The sequence below is a fragment of the Balaenoptera borealis genome, assembly GCF_965194805.1.
Source record: "Balaenoptera borealis genome assembly, chromosome: 13".
Lineage (NCBI taxonomy): Eukaryota > Metazoa > Chordata > Mammalia > Artiodactyla > Balaenopteridae > Balaenoptera > Balaenoptera borealis.
Genome location: NC_138870.1, coordinates 29054116 through 29075648, shown reverse-complemented (window position 1 = coordinate 29075648; position 21533 = coordinate 29054116). Strand labels below are relative to the sequence as shown.

At 32.8% G+C, this 21533-nt stretch overlaps 1 long non-coding RNA gene across 1 annotated transcript in view; it reads right to left on the bottom strand.

The window, feature by feature from the left end:
- Nucleotides 1-16384: 16384 nt before the first annotated feature.
- Nucleotides 16385-21533, bottom strand: part of LOC309610004 — a 263329-nt gene continuing 258180 nt past the window's right edge. Inside the window, exon 2 of the long non-coding RNA XR_014233693.1 lies at nucleotides 16385-19240. This is a non-coding gene — a long non-coding RNA (uncharacterized lncRNA). The remainder of the gene's footprint in view (nucleotides 19241-21533) is intronic.

Below are 21533 nucleotides of genomic sequence, written 5' to 3'. Positions count from 1 at the left end.
CAAGGGATCAATCCAAGAAGAAGATATAACAATTATAAATATATATGCACCCAACGTAGGAGCACTTCAATACAGAAGGCAACTGCTAACAGCTATAAAAGAGGAAATCGAGAGTAACACAATAATAGTGGGGGAATTTAACACCTCACTTACACCAATGGACAGATCATCCAAAATGAAATTAATAAGGAAACAGAAGCTTTAAATGACACAATAGACCAGATAGATTTAATTGATATTTCTAGGACATTCCATCCAAAAACAGCAGGTTAAATTTTCTTCTCAGGTGAGCACGGAACATTCTCCAGGATAGATCACATCTTGGGTCACAAATCAAGCCTCAGTAAATTTAAGAAAATTGAAATCATATCAAGCATCTTTTCTGACCACAGTGCTATGGGATTAGAAACGAATTACAGGGAAAAAAACGTAAAAAACACAAACACATGGAGGCTAAACAATACGTTACTAAATAACCAAGAGATCACTGAAGAAATCAAAGAGGAAATCAAAAAATACCTAGAGACAAATGACAATGAAAACACGATGACCGAAAACCTATGGGATGCAGCAAAACCGGTTCTAAGAGGGAAGTTTATAGCTATACAAGCCTACCTAAAGAAACAAGAAAAATCTCAAGTAAACAATCTAACCTTACACCTAAAGAAACTAGAGAAAGAAGAACAAACAAAACCCAAAGTTAGCAGAAGGAAAGAAATCATAAAGATCAGAGTGGAAATAAATGAAATAGAAACAAAGAAAACAATAGCAAAGATCAGGAAAACTAAAAGCTGGTTCTTTGAGAAGATAAACAAAATTGATAAGCCATTAGCCAGACCCATCAAGAAAAAGAGGGAGAGGACTAAAATCAATAAAATCAGAAATGAAAAGGAGAAGTTACAACACACACCGCAGAAATACAAAATATCCTAAGAGGCTACTACAAGCAACTCTATGCCAATAAAATGGACAACCTGGAAGAAATGGACAAATTCTTAGAAAGGTATAACCTTCTAAGACTGAACCAGGAAGAAACAGAAAATATGAACAGACCAATCACAAGTAATGAAATTGAAACTGTGATTAAAAATCTTGCAACAAACAAAAGTCCAGGACCAGATGGCTTCACAGGTGAATTCTATCAAACATTTAGAGAAGAGCTAACACCTATACTTCTCAAACTCTTCCAAAAAATTGCAGAGGAAGGAACACTCCCAAACTCATTCTATGAGGCCACCATCACCCTGATACCAAAACCAGACAAAGACACTACAAAAAAAGAAAATTACAGACCAATATGACTGATGAATATAGATGCAAAAATCCTCAACAAAATACTAGCAAACAGAATCCAACAACACATTAAAAGGATCATACACCACGATCAAGTGGGATTTATCCCAGGGATGCAAGGATTCTTCAATATACGCAAATCAATCAATGTGATACACCATATTAACAAATTGAAGAATAAAAACCATATGATCATCTCAATAGATGCAGAAAAAGCTTTTGACAAAATTCAACACTCATTTATGATAAAAAACTCTCCAGAAAGTGGGCATAGAGGGAACCTACCTCAACATAATAAAGGCCATATATGACAAACCCACAGCAAACATCATTCTCAATGGTGGAAAACTGAAAGCATTTCCTCTAAGATCAGGAACGAGACAAGGATGTCCACTCTCACCACTATTATTCAACATAGTTCTGGAAGTCCTAGCCACGGCAATCAGAGAAGAAAAAGAAATAAAAGGAATACAAACTGGAAAAGAAGAAGTAAAACAGTCACTGTTTGCGGATGACATGATACTATACATAGAGAATCCTAAAACTGCCACCAGAAAACTGCTAGAGCTAATTAATGAATATGGTAAAGTTGCAGGATACAAAATTAATGCACAGAAATCTCTTGCATTCCTATACACGAATGATGAAAAATCTGAAAGAGAAATTATGGAAACACTCCCATTTACCACTGCAACAAAAAGAATAAAATACCTAGGAATAAACCTACCTAGGGAGACAAAAGACCTGTATGCAGAAAACTATAAGACACTGATGAAAGAAATTAAAGATGATACCAACAGATGGAGAGATACACTATGTTCTTGGATTGGAAGAATCAATATTGTGAAAATGACTATAGTTCCCAATGTAAGCTACAGATTCAATGCAATCCCTATCAAATTACCAATGGCATTTTTTACAGAGCTAGAACAAATCATCTTAAAATTTGTATGGAGACACAAAAGACCCCGTAGAGCCAAAGCAGTCTTGAGGGAAAAAAACGGAACTGGAGGAATCAGACTCCCTGACTTTAGACTATACTACAAAGCTACAGTAATCAAGACAATATGGTACTGGCACAAAAAAAAGAAACATAGTTCAATGGAACAAGATAGAAAGCCCAGAGATAAACCCACGCACCTATGGTCAAGTAATCTATGACAAAGGAGGCAAAGATATACAATGGAGAAAAGACAGTCTCTTCAAGAAGTGGTGCTGGGAAAACTGGAGAGCTACATGTAAAAGAATGAAATTAGAATACTCCCTAACACCATACACAAAAGTAAACTCAAAATGGATTAGAGACCTAAATGAAAGACTGGACAGTATAAAACTCTTAGAGGAGAACATAGGAAGAACACTCTTTGACATAAATCACAGCAAGATCTTTTTTGATCTACCTCCTAGAGTAATGGAAATAAAAACAAAAATAAACAAATGGGACCTAATGAAACTTCAAAGCTTTTGCACAGCAAAGGAAACCATAAACAAGACGAAAAGACAACCCTCAGAATGGGAGAAAATATTTGCAAATGAATCAACGGACAAAGGATTAATCTCCAAAATATATAAAGAGCTCATTCAGCTCAATATTAAAGAAACAAACACCCCAATCCAAAAATGGGCAGAAGACCTAAATAGACATTTCTCCAAAGAAGACATACAGATGGCCATGAAGCACATGAAAAGATGCTCAACATCACTAATTATTAGAGAAATGCAAATCAAAACTACAATGAGGTATCACCTCACACCAGGTAGAATGGGCATCATCAGAAAATCTACAAACAGCAAATGCTGGAGAGGGTGTGGAGAAAAGGGAACCCTCTTGCAGTGTTAGTGGGAATGTAAATTGATACAGCCACTATGGAGAACAATATGGAGGTTCCTTAAAAAACTAAAAATAGAATTACCATATGACCCAGCAATCCCACTACTGGGCATATACCCAGAGAAAACTGTAATTCAAAAAGACACATGCCCCCCAATGTTCACTGCAGCACTATTTACAATAGCCAGGTCATGGAAGCAACCTAAATGCCCATCAACAGACGAATGGATAAAGAAGTAGTGGTACATATATACAATGGAATATTACTCAGCCATAAAAAGGAATGAAATTGAGTCATTTGTTGAGACGTGGATGGATCTAGAGACTGTCATACAGAGTGAATCGTCTCCAGGCTAGCTCTCCTTTCATCTCCCAGGTTCTGAAGCCGTGGGTTGTGTGCCTCACCAGGATTCATCATTTAATGCCCATCAGCACCTAGGAAATACTGTAATGGAAAGAAATCCTCAAAGCTCTCTTCGAGGCTAAAGATGCCCATACAGAAAATTATAAAATCCTTAGAATTCAAATAAACCTGCATATCTAAAAAACAAAAAAAGAAATTTGTTTAATTTTCTCCAGGTATTAATCTAAATATGTTTAAATATATTTCCATATTTTCATTTAAATTGCCTTGAATAATAAATTTTAGAGTCACATAACTTAAATGTATTATTGGTAGAATATTACTTTCCTCTAGTGTAATTAAGCTATAAAATCTGTTTTGTCTAGTGGAAAATCAAATTGTTTCAAATATTTAAAACATCATGTTTTCATTTGTTATCAAGAAAAAAAATTAAAAGTGTCTAAATTTACTTTACTTGTAAACAAAAGTGGATCCAAAAACTGAGATTTACTCAGTTATTTTCTGCTAACAGTTATGAACAGCTAATCTCAATAGTGCTCTCTAATCTTTTTTTCTTTTTGTCACCAGCTTTCTTCCTAATTGTCCTAGTCACTGATCACCTTCCCATACTACAAACTCCAGCCCACTCCTACTCTCTTCACGTTCAGCAGATGATTGTACTCCATGCTTACCTGAGGAAATAAATACCATAATACTCCTTCAACTTCCCACCCCACCTTGACACTTCCAAGTAGTCTTCAGGTGCCTGCTAAGGTGACTCTTCCTGTGTTCTTGACCCTATCCCCCACCTCCTGACTCTCTTTCCCACCTCTATCACAAAGATTTTTCTTCATCAATTGCCCTTTCCTTCTTATGCATCTTTAATCTTTTTTTTAATTGCAAGTTCTTAAATTCCATTTACAAAAAGGTTCAAGTCCTCACAGTCCTTAAATACATTTCCATTAATCTTCTTTCCTTTTCTGGCTCTGACCCCATTTCTCTCCATTCATTTTTCGACAATAGTTTTTGAAAGATAAATTCTGCTTGGATTTTTAAACTCTCCCTCATTTCTAAATCTTACTACACATGTGTTTTCTACTCTCATCATGGTACTGAAATTTTTCATCTTGTCACACTTGCCTGCCATCCTAATTTCCAACTGCTGTTTATAAAGGCCTTTCTTCATCACACAGTCTATTTCATTTCTCTGTAATATCTAATACTTTTGGTCATGTCTTCTGAAATTTTATTTCCTTACCTTCTGTGACACTGTTCTCTTCTAACTTTTCTTCTTTTTTTTTTCCACCTTCAACTTATTGGCTTTATGTTTTTAATTTTTTATTTATTTATTTTTCTTCTTATTTCTGTCTACTCTTTTTCAATCTCTTCAACTCTCTACATACTAAATACTTTTATTGTTCTTTCTATGTAGAATATGTATTTTTTCAGAGTTCTCTGGGTGAAATCCTATACTCAAGTTTCGAAGTCAACTCATTTTTTAAATTTGTGGCACTATCCCCCTCTTAACAGTGGATTACTCACATTCTGATCTGTGCTTCCATCATATCCCTACTGCATTAAAAATAAAAAATGGAAAAAGTCACATCAACTAAGGAGTTTTTAGCAGAGGGCAAATAAGATTTTTTAAAAGCTCATTCTGTTACCATATAACTATGTCATATGACTAAATAGTCAATAAAATGTACAGTAGTCTTAAAGCCACTTCTGAACAAAACAAAAGAAATATCCAATTTAAGAAAATTCTAAAATCATAAGGGGAAGAACAGAGTGAACATTAAATTAAGTTGAAATCTGATGGCAGATATTATTTAAAAACTAAGATTAAGACTAAGCATTGGTCCCAGGATTGGACCCTGAACATGAGAACTTAAAATTACAAAATTAAGACATGTTAAATAATTAAATCTCACTTCAAAATTAGCAGGAGGAAGTTAAAGAAGTACTTAAAGGGAAATGTTTAGCCTTTAATACTTACATTAGAAAAATTGAAAAGTAATGAGCTACCACCTAGCTGAAAAACTTAGTAAATGACAACAGAATATATCTAAAGAAATTAGAGGAAAGTAGGTAATAAGGATAAGAGCAAATTCACTGAAATAGAAAAACATTTAAAAGAAAACATAAGTACCTCCAAAAGTTTATTCTTGGAAAATGCTAATAAATCTCTAACAAAATTAATCCAGAAAAAAAGAGAGAATGTACACATAAAAGAGAGAAATAATAAATTGTGGTGAATTTTGAAAAAAGAATACAACATATTTGAAAACTCATTTATGCCAACATATTTGAAATCTCAGATTAAAGAGATACTTATTAAAAAAAAGTTTCCAAAACTGTCTCAAGAAGAAATAGAAAAACAAAAGTCCTAAACAATTAAAGATAACATATCAGACCAAAACTTAAAACCCACAAAGAAAATACTAAGTGTAAATGTTTTTAATAAGTGATTTCTACCAAATTGTCAAGAATGGATCATTCAAACCTTATACATGCTCTTCTAGAAAATAGAGGGGGTAAAACAAACCAATTAATTCAATACATAGACATTGAAATCATAACAGTGTTGTACATAAAAGGAAAAATTACAAATTAATCTCACTTATGAATACAACACACACAATTTTTAGAAAAATAATATTAAAAATCAAATCATTGTTAAGTTGAATTTATGCCAGGGATTCATGGTTTGCTTTATACGAGAAATATAGAAAGAATCAGTATTTACCTCAATAGCTGTAGTAACAATTTTTATTAAATTTCAACAATCATTCATACGTTTAAAAAAAGAAATTTAAATAAAATTCTCAGAAAACTAAAACTAGATTGAAATGTCTTTACCTTATAAATGTAATTTATAACTTAAAAAAAATACTTTTGATTATGAAACACTGAGAAAAGTTTGACTTTAATCCAGAGAAAAAGCAAGGAAATCCACTGTCATGCCTCTTATTCAGCACTACAGTGTAGTGCCTAATCATTGTAATAAGACAGGGAAATGAAACGAAAGTTTTGTGACGAGAAAGAAATAAACAAAAATAAAATTTAGAGATGATAAAATTATTAACTTTTAAAAATCTAAGAATTTTTAAATGAATCTTTTTTCTTTTTTAATTGAGGTATAATTGTTTAACAATGTTGTGTTAGTTTCTACTGTACAGCAAAGTGGAGTTCCCTGTGCTATACAGCAGGTTCTCATTAGTTATATATTTTATACATATCAGTGTATATAAGTTAGTCCCAATCTCCCAATTCATCCCACCCCCCCCCTTTCCTCCCTGGGTGTCCATACATTTGTTCTCTACATCTGTGTCTCTATTTCAGCCTTGCAAACCAGTTCATCTGTACCATTTTTCCAGATTCCACATATATGTGTTAATACACGATATTTGTTTTTCTCTTTCTGACTTACTTCACTCTGTATGACAGTGTCCAGGTACATCTATGTCTCCACAAATGACCCAATTTTGTTCCTTTTTATGGCTGAGCAATATTCCATTGTATATATATATACCACATCCTTTTTGTCCATTCATCTATTGATGGACATTTAGGTTACTTCCATGAACTGGCTATTATAAATAGTGCTGCAATGAACAGTGGGGTGCAAGTGGCTTTTTGAATTATGGTTTTCTCTGAGTATATGCCCAGGAGTGGGATTCCTGGGTCATATGGTAATTCTATTTTTAGTTATTTTAAGGAACTTCCATACTGTTCTCCATAGTAGCTGTATCAATTTACATTCCCACCAACAGTGCAAGAGGGTTCCCTTTTCTCCACACCCTCTCCAGCATTTATTGTTTGTAGATTTTTTGATGATGGCCATTCTGACCGGTGTGAGGTGATACCTCCTTGTAGTTTTATTTGCATTGCTCTAATGATTAGTGATGTTGAGCATCCTTTCATGTGTTTGTTGGCAGTCTGTATATCTTCTTTGGAGAAATGTCCATTTAGGTCTTCTGTCTATTTTTGGATTGAGTTGTTTGTTTTTTTGATATTGAGCTGAATGAGCTGCTTGTAAATTTTGGAGATTAATCCTTTGTCAGTTGCTTCATTTGCAAATATTTTCTCCCATTCTGAGGGTTGTCTCTTTGTCTTGTTTATGGTTTCCTTTGCTGTGCAAAAGCTTTTAAATTTCATTAGATCCCATTTGTTTATTTTTGTTTTTATTGCCATTACTCTAGGAGGTGGGTCAAAAAAGATCTTGCTGTGATTTATGTTCAAGAGTGTTCTCCCTATATTTTCCTGAAAGAGTTTTATAGTGTCCGGTCTTACATTTAGGTCTTTAATCCATTTTGAGTTTATTTTTGTGTATGGTGTTAGGGAGTGTTCTAATTTCATTCCTTTACATGTAGCTGTCCAGTTTTCCCAGCGCCACTTATTGAAGTGACTGTCTTTTTTCCTTTGTATATCCTTGCCTCCTTTGTCATAGATTAGTTGACAATAGGTGTGTGGGTTTATCTCTAGGCTTTCTATCCTGTTCCATTGACCTATATTTCTGTTTTTGTGCCAGCACGATACTGTCTTGGTTACTGCTGCTTTGTAATATAGTCTGAAGTCAGGGAGTCTGATTCCTCTGGATCCAATTTTTTTTTCTCAAGATTGATTTGGCTATTCAGGGTCTTTTGTGTCTCCATACAAATTTTAAGATGTTTGGTTCTGGTCCTGTGAAAAATGCCACTGTTAATTTGATAAGGATTACATTGAATCTGTAGGTTGCTTTGGGGAGTATAGTCATTTTCACATTATTGATTCTTCCAATCCAAGAATATGGTATATCTCTCCATCTGTTTGTGTCATCTTTGATTTCTTTCATCAGTGTCTTATAGTTTTCTGAGTACAGGTTTTTACCTCCTTAGGTAGGTTTATTCCTAGGTATTTTATTCTTTTTGTTGCAATGGTGAATGGGAGTGTTTCCTTAATTTCTCTTTCCAATCTTTCATTGTTAGTGTATAGGAATGCAAGAGATTTCTGTGCATTAATTTTCTATCTTGCAACTTTACAAAACTCATTGATTAGCTCTCATAGTTTTCTGGTGACATCTGTAGGATTTTCTACATATAGTATCATGCCATCTGCAAACAATGACAGTTTTACTTCTTCTTTTCCAATTTTTATTCCTTCTATTTCTTTTTCTTCCCTGATTGCTGTGGCTAGGACTTCCAAAACTATGTTGAATAATTAAATGAATCTTTAGAAATATACATAGCATATAATAAATTGTCTGAATATAGAATTACTGTACAAAACCATATTTATTTTTATGCAAAAGTAAATACAGATAGAAATATGTTTAAATACAATATGTTTAGTAATAAGTATCACCAACAATGTGTAAATATTTACAGAATAAATTATAAAACACTTTAAAAACTTTTTAAGTCCTAAATAAATGGACAGTTTTTACTAGGTTCATGCACAAACAATAATAGCATAAGAATATCAATTTTGTAGGTTTTCCTATGAATTTTAAGATTCCAAATTACAACAGAGTTTTGTAAATAACTTTACATACAAATTTTTAAATGTATATGGAAAAACATTTTTCAAGCATAGTCATGAATCCATGTAAAAAGGAGTAAAAAATAGGAAGACTTCCTTACTAGATTTTAAGCCTTTACATAAAGCTTTAGACATTAATTTAGTATGATAGTGACTTTGTGATAGACAATTTGACTCAGAGAATAGATTTGATAGCCCAGAAACATAACCATCCATACATGGAAACTTGATAGATGATATATGATTGCATTGGATATCACTGAGGAATGGAAAGACTGGGCAATGAGAGGTGCTGAAACAATCGAATATCTATATTGGAATAAAAAGACATTAGCAATATAAAATAGGCAAAGAAACAGTGATTAATAAAAGAATAAATATGAATGTTCAACTTCAGTGGTATGTGAAGAAATTGAAACTCAGACCATAATAATGTAATATTTTAGGCCCATTACATATGCAGAAATTAAGTCTGTCAATTCTAGATATTGGGTAGAATGTTGAATAATATAATCCTTAAACACTGCTGCTGGAAATATAAATTGGTATCACTATTTTGGAGATAAAATTTCTTATAAACATAGATATGAACCTACCTTAAGACCCAATCATTCATTTCAGAGGTAAATGAGACTTGCACATAATGTTCAGAGCAATATTTATTTTTCTGAAATTATTGGAAACAACACAGATATCCATACATCAAGGAAAGGATAGATACCTGAGATATAACAGGGATAATGAATGAGGAAAATATGTGCAACAATCTATAAAAGTCTTAGAAAACATCTTGAGTAAGAAGAGCAAGTCCTAGAAGACTACTTGCACTACAAACCATTTTATAAAATTTGAAAACAAACTTTAAATTTATAGTTCAAAGATATATGCATGTATTCTGAAACTAATTTTTATCTCTTTTTGTGTATGACAAATATAAAATTCAACAGATCCTTTGATTGGAAGTCAAGAGAGTAACACAAAAAATGCCAACAGAATTGGTATTCATCTAGTTCATACTGAGTACCTATATGCTACATACAATTCTTTTTAACTACCAAATGGAAACTTAGAAAGAAATGAAAGGAATTATGTTACCTCCAATGAGCTGTCAATTTGTTATGGTATAATTAGGAGCATTGATATTTTAAAATGGTAGCTTGAACTCTCACCTACATTCTACCTTTAGATAATATGTAATATATAGCCCACAAATTGAGTTTCTTCCTCATATGTTTATGTAAGATGTGTTGAATGTAAAAACCTATTTCAATTAATTTGTAAATAAAATTTAGAAAAAAATAATTTAGTAAATTTTAAACATGTTTAAAATGATAGATATTTGGCAAATAAAAATAGTACAGGTTTGGCTACATTCTTAAATAATAAAGCACTTGTCTAACTAATAAGAACCTGCTGTACAAAAAAATAAATAAAATTCTAAAATTAAAAAAAAAGAAAACACTGGTTTATAAGAGCTAAAGATTTTTATTTAATCTAATAGAGGTTCAGTTAAACAAATCTTACATTATTCATGAAATGGTTTTGCATTTATAGAGAAATTTATTATTGAGGAAAGACAAATTTAAAAATGGTATGTATTTATAAAGCAGTATATAAACAAACAAAAAAACAACAAAGAAAATAGTACAGGTTTGGTTACACTGTTAAAGAATAAAATACTTGTCAAATTGTATTTTCACTTCATTATAGTTTTTGGCTTCAATTGGACTATTACTCTTTAATTTGAATTTTGTTGACAGGAAGTTCCAATGAGGTGAAACAATATGGTCATTGACTTCCATTCTCTGGGTTTCTACAATTGACTAAACACAGAATACTCTTCCTCTGAACTGTCAGCTTCCCAATTTATATTTTATGGTTTCACCAGTTTTTCATAAATAGCTTGAAATTCTATGTGGTGAAGGCTTGTTTTCTTGTGTAAGAGAGCAGCCAGCAGTGTGCTGAATCTCTGTAATGGGGAGTTCAAATGAGTGGCAAGAGGAATGGTGTGTGGTTTTGATTAGCTCAATTTGAGTCTTCTAAATAAAGTATGGTAGAACAGAATCCTCTTTGGTGTGGTTGTTCTAACTTAAAATTCTACAGTGGAATAAAAATTATTCAGATATTTTAATATTCTGAGTGAAGGGCACGCTGGACTAGATTCAAAGAAGAAAATCAATTAAAATTGTTTACAAAAGTATATTGGTTTCTGAGAAGCACCTATGGCTGAAAACATACACTAGACATCAGGGATTCTCAACTGGCATTATTGACATTTTTACCTGGATAACTCTTTGTCACTGGGGGCTGTTCTGTGCTTTGTAGGATGTTTAACAGCATACCTGGCACCTACCCATTAGATGTCAGAGCACCCTACCCCCAATTGTGGCTATCAAAATGTTCTCCAGAAATTGTCAAATGTCTTCTGAAGTCCACAATCATGGCTGGTTGAGAATCACTTCCCTACACTAAATGATACTCAGTTTCCAATAATAAATCTTAAAAGTAAGAATGGAAAGGATCAAACTAGTCAAAGTAAATTAACTGTGTCCCAAAACAAAAATCAGGAAATTAACAGAGTACAAAATTATCCAGCTCCCAGCAGGGTAAAATTTTAAATGTCTGGTATCAACTTAAAAATAATCAAGCACACAAAGAAGTAAAAAACCATTACTGGGGAGAAGAAAAACCAATCAAAGATTATGGAGTTAACAGAAAAACAATGAAATATTTATTATAATTGTATTCCATATGTTAAAAATAACTGGAGGAAAGAATAAACCTGTTAATAAGAGATATGGAATATATGCATGCACACACACATGAATATAGATTATCTGAAGATAAAAACTGGTGTCTGAGGGTACAAATACACTAGAACTGATAAACAGCAGATTAGATATTGCAGAAGAAAAGACTAAGGAGCTTGAAGACACAACAAAAGAAACTATCCAAAATGAAACAGAAAAAATAAACCCTCAAAAAATAAGGAACAAAGCATCAATGAGCAGTGGAACAACTTTATGTGGTCTAATACTTGTGACCTTGAGTGCCCAAGGAAGGGGAGAAGATATTTGAAGAAATAATGAACAAACAGTTTCCAAACTTTTTAGAAACCATTTCATTGAGGTATGATTGCCAAATACAAAAATATATACATATTTAATGTGTATAACTTGATGAATTTGGAGATAGATATATATTCATGAAAACATCAATAACATTCTATGCCATAAACTTATCCATCACCCCCAAAAGTTTCCTCCCACTCTGTGTGTTTATTATTGCATTTTGTGATGAGAATACTTTATATAAGATTTATCCTATTAGCAAAATATTTAATATAAAATGTAGTGTTTTTAACTATAGGCACTATTCTATACAGTAAGTCTCTGGGACTTATTCATCTTGTATAAATGAAACATTTTACTCTTTGACTAATAAGAAGTCCCTGCTTCCCCCTCCTCTTAGCCCCTATCAACCACTATTCTACTCTCTGTTTCCATGTGTCTGACTATTTTAGATTCCTCAAATAAGTGGTATCATGTAGTATTTGTCCTTCTGCATCTGGCTTAGGCAATTAACATAATGCCTTCCAGGTTCATCCACGTTGGATGGAAATGGCAGGATTTTCTTCTTTTTTAGGACTAAATAATATTCCATTATATATATATATATATATACATATATATATATATGTATATATATATATATATATATATATATATATATATATGTATATATATAAAATGGATGGCTAAAAGTAAAAGGCTAAACATATCAAGTGTTATCAAGAAACTATCAATCACTGTTTGTGAGAATATAAAATAGTACAATTACTTGGGAAAAGTTTGAAACTTTCTCAAAATTTAAATATATAACACCATAAGATCCAGCCATTATACTGACAGGTATTTATTCAAGAGAAATGAAAGCATAGTTCCATATAAAGCTTTATTTGTAATAGCTAACAATAGGAAACAACCCAAATGAGATTCAACAGAAAAATAAATTATTATATCCATACAATGGATATTACTGAGTAATAAAAGTAATGAACTATTGGTACACATAGTAAATATTGATACACACAGTTACAAGGATTGAACTATTAATACACATGATAACACAGATGAATCTCAAAATAATTCCAAAATTTTCTTGTAAGTAGCTAGACAAAAGAGTATATAATGTATAATTCTGTTTGCATTAAATTCTAGAAAATGCAAAGTAAACTAAGGTGACAGAAAGTAGATCAATGATTACATGGGACCTGGTTGGGGGTCAGGAAGGGATGGAATGAAGAAATTAGAAGATATAAGAGTAAATTTTCCAGATGATGGATATGTTCCTTATCTTGATTGTGTTGATGATACTACTACTGGTATATCCATATGTCAAAATATCAAATTATACACTTAAACACATATAGTTTATTGTCTGTCAATTATTCCTCAATAAAGCTATTTTAAAATAAAATATAATAAATAGCAAATATCAAAAACAATAATTTCTTTCAGAAACTCATATTTTCTACCTTTAGAACATACTACTGTAGTCGAACATAGGAGCTCTGGAGCCATATTGTGTGTGATCAAATTCTGGTTTCAGTAAACCAAGGAAGAAAGGGTACGAGTGAGGAAAAATGAACATTTCATTCTCAGATGTTACAGTTGCTTTGCTGCTGGGCTTGCTCACCTGCATCTGTGCCAGTGGAGCAGAAGAAAGAATACTTGGAGACATGGCCAAGGGAAACGTGACAGAAACTGCTCTTCTAGGTTTCATATCAATTGGTTCAGAAAAATGAGCCTTTATTTGCCTGAGACCCTAGAGTTTAAATCTTGTTTGTGTCCATGTAGGCCAGATATGGGCCAATATGAATTCCAACAGGCCCCAGAGACAAGGGGGCCAAGCTGGGTCAAACTAACCAAAGACTCAATAGCAATTTCACTGTGGACAATCATATACGGAAGCACATACCTCACTTTTCTTCTTCACTACACTAACACTATACTAGGGTGGTATGTGCTGGAAAGAGGAACAGGGAGGTCATGTGAATGCAGATCCCTTTACCAGCTTCCCTCCAGACCTCCTAACACATACCCACACAGTAACAAGTGTGGTGTGTCTAACTTATGCTTGGGGAAACAAAAAAGTTCTGCATCAAATGGAGATAGAAGTTTTAAATGTACAGAATTAAAATCCAAACTAAAGTGAGATTATTGTAGACAATATGTGAAATATCATGGAATCACACTGGCGTGTTCTTAAGGGAGCACTCTGTCCAGATGGAAAGAGGGCTTGAAAAGCATTATCAGCAGTAATTACTGGGAAAAAGAAAACTTTCTTACACTTACTCTTATGAGTTGTGATTGCTTAGTAAATTAGCTAAAGTTTTATTAAGATACAAATATGTTACCTGAAAAAATATTACATGAAGTAGTTGTCATTAAAACTTGATGTGCCGTGGTGCCGATGAATCCTTAACGTGTGATTTTGAATGGGAGTAGAGAGGGTGAGAGAGGTGACACAGTAAGGAGCCTCTTTCCAATCTCTGGTCAGTGAGTGAGATTGTTGCTTTCAACAATTAAGGCGAGAAGCTCTGTTTTGAGGAGGGGTTCAAATGGACTTGAGTAAGTCTGTGAACCTGATAAAGCTAAAATGAAAACATTGTACATGTTAAGGCATTGTTGACAATGGAGAGAATCCATGGTTTTCATAAGATACATTCAGGACTCCATGACCTCAAATTCTAAATGGCAAATACAACCCTGGGTAGTGAGAGAACCAGTATCTGGGTAAATAGGTTGGAGGATAAATGTGAATTAAAGATGGGCAGTCACAGGAAAGAAGCAACTGATGACAGATACTGGATAAGCAGTGACTGCCTTTGGGTGGGAATGGAAGGGCACAGAGGGGAGAGAAATTGGTACTTAAGGGAGAACTAGAAAGGCTGTAAAGGCAAAAGTGCTATTAGAAAAGTGTGCGTAGAGTCAGAACAGCATAGTTTAATGCAATATATTTAATATAAGTGTGAAGTGCCTGCCCCTTATAATTTCTGTTTCTTATCTATAACCACAAAAGCATTACATATTTACAAAACAAATAATTAGTTACCAAGACAGCATTTAAATATTGCTGATGCCAAATGTATGTAAAGGTTTGAAAGAAAACACCCAGTAAAAATTAATTTATTTAAATTTTGTGGAAGCAATCTCTGCTTTCTAAATCATAGAAATAAGTCAAATATAAATATGCACAATTCTAGCGGGTAACCACTTGATCCACTTGCTGTTTTAGTGCACTTAGTTTGAAGACCTTATAATATAAGCAACACTGTTCTAAGGCATTTATAAAAGAATGTAATAAAATAGAGCATATCTCTAACTTAATACTCATTGACTTATTTTGGGAGGTTATGATTATGGATATTCTTGTTTCTATTTCTCACTAGACTTGGAGCTCTTTGAAGGCAAATTTTTTCAACTTAGTGCTCCCTATGTCTCCAGGTCTAGCAAATAATTCTTTATACACAAGATTTTACGTATCATAAATGCTCAATACATGTTGCTAAGAAATGAATATATGACTGGAAACATGGAAGGTCACAAGGAATAAGTTCCTTCATATTTAGGAAGGTGATAACTCATTGTAGGCTGTAATAGAGGAAGGTTTATTGAAGAGCAGGAAACTTGAATCTGATTACAAGGGATAGGTAAAATTCTATGTCAAGATTTGCTTATGTTTGATAAAATACTAAATAGAAATTGTGCAGAAAATTATAATTAAAATAATGAGTAATGAAATACGATTTTTCAAAATGATTCCAAGTATATTTAGTATTCCACAGCTAAGAGGATATCACACTAATAGGAAGTAGCTTGAGGCAAACTTGAAATCAGGAGTATAATGTAGAACAAAGAAAAACACATTATTCAGTAGAAAACAATCATAAACACAGAAATTTGGAGAAGCCTCTTGGATCTTACATATAAATGCTTTGAAAATGCAAATGCTTGGGGAGATTCAAAGTTCCACCTGAAGGTTCTTACAACTTTACTACAAGCAGGACTGAAAAATCCAAGCACACACACACACATACACATGTATACATTGGTTTGAGCCAAGAATTCTCCTACTTCAGCCTAAATCTCTCTCTCTTTGCTTAATTTTTAATATAGTTAAAGTACAATGTTATGTTACTTTTAGATGTACTATATAATGATTTAACTTTCACATACATTATGAAATTATCACCATAATAAGAGTCTGGTGATCATGTCTCCACACAAAATTAATACAATAATATTGACCGTATTCCTTATGCTGTATATTATATCCCCATGACTTATTTATTATATAATTGGAGGTTTGAACCTCTTAATACCCTTCACATATTTCACTCAGCCTCCCACACCCCTCTTTCTGGCAACCTCCGATTCGTTCTCTGTATCTATGACTCTGTTTTCATTTTGTTTTGTGTGTCTGTTTTCTTTTTTAGATTCCACATATAAGTGAGATCATGCAGTATTTGTCTTTCTCTGACTTGATTTCTCTTAGCATAATACCCTCAAGATCCATCCACGTTTTTGTAAATTGAAAGATTTCTTTTTATGCCTGAGTAATATTCTATGTATAAAATACCACATCTTCCTTATCCATATATCTATAGATGGACACTTAGGTTGCTTTCATATCTTGACTATTGTAAGCAATGTTGCAATGAACATTGTAGTGCATATATCTTTTTGATATATGTTAGTATTTACCTTAACCCTAACCCTAACTTCACCTCAGGTAAATAGAGGTGAAATTGTTGGATAATATGGTAATTCTATTTTTAAGTTAAGAAAACTCTATATTGTTTTCCATAGTGGCTGCACCAATTTACAATCCCAGCAACAGTGCACAAGGGTTCCCAGGTGTAAGGTGATATCTTATTGTGGTTTTGATTTGCATTTACCTGATGATTAGTGATGTTGAGCTTCTTTTCATGTGTCTGTTCTCCATCTGTATGTCTTCTATGGAAAAATATCTACTTAGATCCTTTTCCTGTTTTGTAATCATGTTTGTTTTTTTGATGTTGAGTTGTATGGATTCTTTATATATTTTGGATACCACCCCTTTATTGGATATATCATTTGCAAATATCTTCTCTCATTAATTAAGTTGCCTTTTCATTTTGTTAGTGGTTTCCTTTGCTGTGCAAAAGCTTTTTAGTTTGAAGTAGTCACATTTGTTTATTTTTGCTTTTGCTTCCCAGCCTGAGGAGATATTTTCAAAAACAATATTGCTAACACCAATCTCAAAGAACATACTACCTATGTTTTCTTCTAAGAGTTTTAATGGTTGCAGGCCTTACATTTAAATCTTTAATCTATTTTGAGGGTTTTTTTTTTTTTGTATGTGGTGTGGGAAAAGTCCAGTTGGATTCTTTTGCATGTAGCTGTTCAGTTTTCCCAACACCATTTATTGAAGAGGCTGTCTTGTCCACATTGTATAGTCTTGCTTCCTTTGTCATAGATTAATTAACTATATAATTGTGGGAATATTTCTGGGCTTTCTATTTGGTTCCATTGATCCATGTATCTGTTTTTGTGCCAGTCCCACACTGTTTTGGTTACTGTAGATTTGTAGTATATTTAGAACTCAGAAAATATGATACCTCCAGCTTTTTTTCCCCTCAAGATCACTTTGGCTATTAGGGGTCTTTTGTGTTTCTATAAAATTTTAGAATTATTTGTTCTAGTTCTGTGAAAAATGCCATTTGTATTTTGATAGGGATTGCATTGAACCTGTAGACTGCCTTCAATAATATGGTTATTTTAAAAATATTAATTCTTCTAATCCATCAAAGCAGTACTTCTTTCCCTTTGTTTGTGTCATCTTCAATCTTTTTTATCAATGTCTTACAGCCTTTTGAGAACAAGACTTTGACCTCCTTGGTTAGATTTATTCCTAGGTATTTTATTATTTTTGATGCAGTTGTAACTGGGATTGTTTTCCTAAATTCTCTTTTTGATAGTGTTTTATTAGTGTGTAGCTAAGCAACAGATTTCTGTATATTAATTTTGTATTCTGCAAATTTACTGTTTTCATTGATTCTAATAGAGTTTTGGTGCAGTCTTTAGGGATTTCTATATATAGTATGTCATCTGAAAATAGTGACAGTTTTACATCTTCCTTTCCAATTATGAAATTGGATAATCCAACTTGTATTTCTTTTTCTTGTCTGATTGCTGTGGCTAGCACTTCTAATACAATGTTGAATAAAAGTAGATAGAGTGGGAATCCTTGTCTTGTTCCTGATCTTAGAGGAAACGTTTTCAGCTTTTCATTATTGAGTATGATTTTGGCTACAGGTTTGTTGTATATGGCCTTTAATATGTAGAGGCATATTCACTCTATACCCAATTTTTTAGAGTTTTTACATAAATGGATGTTGAATTTTGTCAAAAGATTTTCTGTATCTAGTGAGATGATCATATGATTTTTATTCTTCAATTTGGTAATGTGGTGTATCATGTTGATTGATTTGTGAATATTGAACTATCCCTGTATCCCTAGAATAAATACCACTTGATCATAGTGTATGATCCTTTTAATGTATTGTTGAATTTTATTTGCTAATATTTTGTTGAAATTTTTTCATATATTTTTCATCAGTGATATTGGCCTGTGATTTTCTCTTCTTGTGGTGTTTTTGTCTGACTTGGGTATCAGGTTCATGCTGGCCTCATAGGATAAGTTTGGAAATGTTCCTTCCTTTTCAATTTTTTAGGATAGTTTGAGAAGTATAAATGTTAACTCTTCTCTAAATGTTTGGTATAATTCACCTGTGAAGATTACTGGATTTCTATTGTTGGGAGTATTTTAATTACTGATATTATTTCATTACTGGTCATTGGTCTGTTCATATTTTCTCTTTCTTTCTGATTTATAGTTGGGAGATTGTACATTTCTAGGAATTTAACCATTTCTTGTAGGTTGTCCTTTTTATTGGTTTATAATTAATTGTTCATACTAATCTCTTTTGATTATTTGTATTTTTGTGGTGTCAGTTGTAACTTCTCTTTTATTTCAGATTTTATTTATTTGTACCCTATCTCTTTTTTTCTTGATGAATCTAACTAATGGTTTATCAATTTTGTTTATTTTTCAAAAAATCAGATCTTAGTTTCACTTACATTTTCTAATTTTTTTATACTCTATTTCATTTATTTTTTGCTCTGACCTTTATAATTTACTTTCTTCTACTAACTTTGGGTTTTGTTTGTTCTTCTTTTTCTACTTTCCTTAGGTGTGAGGTTAGATTGTTTATTTGAAATATTTCTTGTTTTTTGAGGTAAGCATGTATTACTATAAACTTCTTTCTTAGAAGAACTTTTGCTGCATCCAATAGATTTTGGATTGCTGTGGTTCCATTTTTGTTTGTCTCCAGGTAATTTTTAATTTCCTCTTTGATTTTTCAGGAAAATATTGTTTAGTAGCCTATGGCTTACCCTCCACTTGTGTGTGTTTTTGCAATTTTTTCTAGTAGTTGATTTCTAATCTCATTTTGTTGTGTTCAGAATATACGCTTTATAAGATTTTTATCTTAAATTTATTGAGACTTGTTTTTGGCTTAGCGTGTGATATATCCTGGAGAATGTTCCATGAGCACTTGAAAAGAATGTGTACCCTGCTGTTTTTGGATGCACAGTTGCATATATATCTATTCAGTCTATCTGGTCTAATATGTCATTTAAGGCCAATGTTTCCTTATTGAATTTCTGTCTGAATGATCTGTCCATTGATGTAAGTGGAGTATTAAAGTCCCCTACTATTATTGTGTTACTGTCAATTTATCCCTTTATGTCTGTTAATATTTGCTTTATGTATTTAGGTACTCCTATGTTGGAGATATATATATATATATATATATATATATATATATATATATATATATATATATATATATATTTACAATTGTGATATTTACTTCTTAGATTGATCCCTTTATCATTATGTAATGTCCTGCTTTGTCTCTTGTTACAGTCTTGTTTTAAAGTCTATTTTACCTGATATAAGTATTGTACACAGTTTTCTCTTCATTTCCATTTACATGGAGTAATTTTTTTGATCCCCTCACTTTCAGTCTCTGTGTGTCATTAGATCTGAAGTGAGTCTTTTGTAGGCAACATATATATGTGTCTTGTTTTTTATCCATTTAGCCCCTCTATGTCTTTTGATTGAAGCATTTAGTCCATTTACATTTAAAATAGGTATTGAGGGGACTTCCCTGGTGGTGCAGTGGGTAAGAATCCACCTGCCAATGCAGGGGACACAGGTTCAATCCCTGGTCTGGGAAGATCCCACATGCTGCAGATCAACTAAGCCCATGCACCACAACTACTGAGCCTGTGCTCTAGAGCCTGTGAGCCACAACTACTGAGCCTGCCCACCACAACCACTGAAACCCACATGCCCTAGAGCCCACGAGCCACAACTACTGAGCCTATGTGCTGCAACTACTGAAGCCCATGCACTCTACGGCCTGCATGCTCCAACTACTGAAGTCTGCATGCCTAGAGCTCATGCTCCACAACAAGAGAAGCCACCACAATGAAAAGCCCATGCACTGCAATAAAGAGTAGCCCCTGCTCACCATAACTAGAGAAAGCCCATGTGCAGCAACAAAAACCCACCACAACCAAAAACAAAACAAAACAAAATAAAATAAAATAAAGATAAAGATAAAGTAATTATTGGTAAGTATGTACTTATTGCCATTTTGTTCATTGTTTTTGAGCTATTTTTTGTAGGTATTGTTCCTTTCTTCTTTGTTTGCTCTCTTCTCTTGAGATTTCATGACTATCTTTAGTACCTTTTTCTTTTGTGTGTGCATTTCTATTATTGGGTTTTGGTGTGTCGTTACCATCAAGTTCATGTATAGCAACCTATATATGGGATTATTTTAAGTTGATAATTTCTAAAGTTCAAACACCTTCTAACCAACTTATATGTATACTCCCCCACCTCAGGTTTAATGTTTTTGACATTATAGTTTACATCTGTTTGTTTTGTGTAACCATTAACTACTTATTGTGAATGAAGATGGTTTTACTACTTTTATCATTTAACCTTATACTAACTTTATGAGTGATTGATCTATTATTTTACTCTATGTTTTCCTTTACCAGTGAGATTTTTTCTTTTCATAATTTTTATGTATCTAGTTATGCCCTTTTCTTTTCTGCTTAGAGAAGTCCCTTTAACATTTCTTGTAAAGCCAGTTCATTGAGGCTGAACTCTTTCAGCTTTCACTTGTCTGAAAAACTCTATATTGTGCCTTCAAATCTGAATGGTAACCATGCCAGTAGAGTATTCTTGGGTTGTAGGATGTTTCCCTTTCATCACTCTGAATATATCATGCCACTGCATTCTGGTCTGCAAATTTTCTTTTAAAAAGTCAGCTGATAGTCTTTTGGGCGTTCCTTTGTAAGTAATTATTTGCTTTTCCCTTGCAGCTTTTAATATTCTCTCCTTATCTTTAATTTTTTGCCA